The 3,696-nt window shown below is 32.7% G+C and overlaps 1 pseudogene; it reads right to left on the bottom strand.

Moving 5' to 3' along the window:
• Positions 1–1,266: 1,266 nt before the first annotated feature.
• On the bottom strand, positions 1,267–2,058 carry LOC108362636 (uncharacterized; annotated as a pseudogene).
• Positions 2,059–3,696: the final 1,638 nt, after the last annotated feature.

The following is a 3,696-nucleotide window of genomic DNA, read 5'->3' as shown; positions in this document are numbered from 1 at the left end:
GCGAAGGACAAGAATTGTATCCACTCGGCCAAATCATTTCAATGTCTTGGATGACAAGGATTTTTATGATCGATTCCGGATGAGCAAGGCATCATTGCATTTTGCATAAGCATTTTGAAGCTTAACGGACATCACATAAAGCACCCAACAGATTGGAAAGGATATTTTTAGTTTAATAATTAAAGTAATAATTTATCCATTTGTAGGAATCACGCCTTAACAGAGGAGCAAATGCTTTTAATCATTTTGCGCGTATATGCGAATGGTGGAATGCTTCAAACAATTGGCGATTTGTTTGGGCATCAAAATCGACAGTGTCCAAAGTTGTTACGCCATATAGCCTTTCTAAGAGAACGGTTCATAATATTTCCAAAAGATGACAGCCAAAAATATGAAACTTATACAGGATTTTACAGTATTGCTAAGTTTCCCACAGTAATAGGTGCTTTGGATTGTACGGACGTGAAGATAATCTCACCAGGTACCTGCTTTTGTTTATTGTCTAGTAGACGAACTCACAAAATACTATTATATATTGACATATTCCATAGGTGACAATAATCCAGAGCTTTATCGAAATAGAAAAGGATTTTTCTCCATTAACGTCCAAACAATGTGTGATGCAAACTTACCGATAACAAACATTGTTGCTCGCTGGTCCGGATCTGCTCACGACTCAAATATATTAAGAAATTCCAGGATTTATTCTCGTTTCGGAAACGGTGAATTCAGGACAGTTTAATTGTTGCATATAGTGTTTATCCAAATAAAAAGTTTTTGATAACACCTTTGTCTAATCCGATAACTCCAGAAGAAAACTTATTCAATGAGTCTTTAATAAGAACGAGTTGTACCGTGGAAAGGAGTCATGGTATTTGGAAAAGGCGCTTTCCAATTCTGTCACTTGGAATTCGTTTAAATCACAAAAAAGTCCAGAGCATAATTGTTGTTACTGCTGTTCTACATAATATTTGCTGCACAAATAATGAAAACGATTTACCTTTATTAGATCCTCATGCTTCCACTGCAGTAGATTTCGCTCTCTCAGTTCCAAGGAACAGGCAACGAGAAACTTCGAATCCAAACAATTCAACCAGAACATCATTAGTTAGCAATTACTTTAAGGATTTGCTTAGAAATGGAGACAGTTAGTTTTCATGTAAAAATTTTATATTGTCTTTTATTTTTTAAGTGCTCACATAACGGTTTAGCGTACGTAATAAAATATGAATTGGTCTAAATTTATCACATAATATTAGTTTTCTTATTACTATAAAAAAGGTACATTCATTTGTATTACTTTAATTATTTACAGACTACTCAGACTTTAAATTCATTTCGTATGACTACATTCGCTTCCTTACATTTTAAAAAATAAAAAAAAAAATCACATTAAGACTAAAAATTAATAAACCAAAACTAAACACTAATGTTGTTGCAATCACCCAAACTCTTTTTTTCACGAACTTTCCTGTGCTTTATCTGTTAAAGGAATGTATCTACGCATAAATAAATTCACAAATACATGAAAAGTTTAGTAGTACCTGACGCCTGATCCATTGAAGTCTCGAGAAATACAATCCAGTCTTCGGCGTCCTCGAGCGTCTCCACAATGCAATTTTCGTCTAAAATATAGGAGGTATGTATTGTAAAAGTTTTCTAAAAATGTTAGAGTATTACCATTTATTTCTAAGGCGTCATCATCATAGATACTAGTAGTTGGTAGAGAAGCAGTCGTTCCATCCCCGGTTCTATATACAGCTCTCTCCTCTCAACTGCGAAAAATTTTTTTGCCGTCTTCTTTAAATTTTCGTATTTGGTCCTCAAGACTTTTGCGTTCCTGAAGACATGCCCAAACTTTGCGTTGAATTCCGCTTCAACGTCGCTCCATCCTTTGGCTTTTCACACATCCTTTGCGTCCACAAGTTCCAGCAAGTAGTTTACTTCACTTCTTGAGAAATTGCCGCTTCGTCTAGACATTTTTTATTTTATTTCACGTAAACTAATATTCCAATAATTCACCAAACGATTTTGAGCAAAACGTGTAAATAAATAACAGCTGTTTTGTTATCTAGATAAAGAAAAAAACAGTGTTGCCTTACTAAAAGGCAAAAGTTGAAGGCGGCCTTAAACTCACTGAAAAACTGGTCAGAAGTTTAAACTTAGTTTAAATTTAAACTGAGTTTAACTAAACTTAGTTTAAACACAGTTTAAACTAGCACTGAAAAACTGGCCCTGAGCTAGACATTTATAAAAAAATATTTATTATTAAATAAAAAACGAAATACAGCCAATACTGGTCAAGAAAGGGAGCTTCTATTATTGCCATCAGTGCAAATTACAAATCCCGAAAATCCCGGGATTACTTGCCAAGAATCCCGGGATTTTCGAGACCTTAAAAAGTCCGGTATCCCGGGATCCCGGGATTAACATTCCTAGTACATACATACATATAGCAGCAGTTAATTTCATTTAAAGAAATGGCGTATCGTCCATTTTCGTTGTAGCATATGTAAATAGTGCATATATTTAGGCGCAATATTTAACTTCTTCTCGCGGGCGACATCTAGAGTCTTCTAATTGTATCTCTTTGATATGATGCCTACAACGAGGTTGATATCTAGACTAGGTTGATATCTAGAATTTGCCATAAATAGGTTTGCTACGTTTATAGTATGAATGGTGGTCTGGACACACAACATTGCAATAAGTTAATAAATATTACATTATACACAAATATCTTCATCTTCTTTTGAAGATTTTTCATAAAAACAGCCCAAAAATCTTAATTTTCAAGATAAATCTTGACTTATGAAACGCTGGCCATGCATTTGAGGGTCGTAAAAAAAGAGGGAAAAGATTGAGATTATTTTTACTACTTTTTGGGTACTATTTCCAATACTGATTTTTAATATATATGTACATATACCTACATATATCAGTGGACTCCACACCAGTTAAATGAAGCTTGCATCCATAAAATATTTGTGCTTTAAACCGGTGTAATTAGAGTTTCATTTTTCTTTCAAAAGAAATTATTATTACTTAATTTTTATTTTTTCGATTAACTTTATTGATTGTAATAATTATTATTCAGTTTTATTTTTCTAGCTTAAAATTATTATTTGTAAAACTTAAAAGGCCACACAGTCGTACCACACACATATGATGATGCCTACAACTTAAAAAATAAGGACTATTTGTCTTTCATTTATTCATATTAAAACAAATTAAATTACACCGTTCTCTTTACTTAATTATTCTTAAATTCTAATATTATCCCGTATGCAATTTCATTTGTATGCTTTCCTTAAGTTCTGAAGTATGTGTATATGCGTACATAGTTTTTAAATATCTTAACTTTAAAGGGAATTTTATTACGACCTTAACTTTCGTTACCATTTTAAAATTACATTTCTGAATTCTAGCAGTTATATTACAAAATAAATATACGTAGGAGCATGAATTTTGTTGATTCAGAGTTGTATACAAAATTACTGTGGTATCAAAGGGAGCAACAACCGTACTATGGCAGAGTGGCACAATTCATGACTGTGTAATAGTGGCCAAAACTAATTGCAAAAGTGAAAAACATTGCAAATTATTGTCTATTATTATAGATACTAGTACAGATTATCATATTTCAGTGTATAATTTGTTATATTACACCGTACATGATAACGAACTGTTAAATGC

Source organism: Rhagoletis zephyria, unplaced genomic scaffold (assembly GCF_001687245.7).
Source record: "Rhagoletis zephyria isolate East Lansing unplaced genomic scaffold, Rhagoletis_zephyria_1.1 Rzeph_scaffold_01059, whole genome shotgun sequence".
Classification (NCBI taxonomy): domain Eukaryota; kingdom Metazoa; phylum Arthropoda; class Insecta; order Diptera; family Tephritidae; genus Rhagoletis; species Rhagoletis zephyria.
This window is presented reverse-complemented; position numbering and strand designations above follow the sequence as displayed.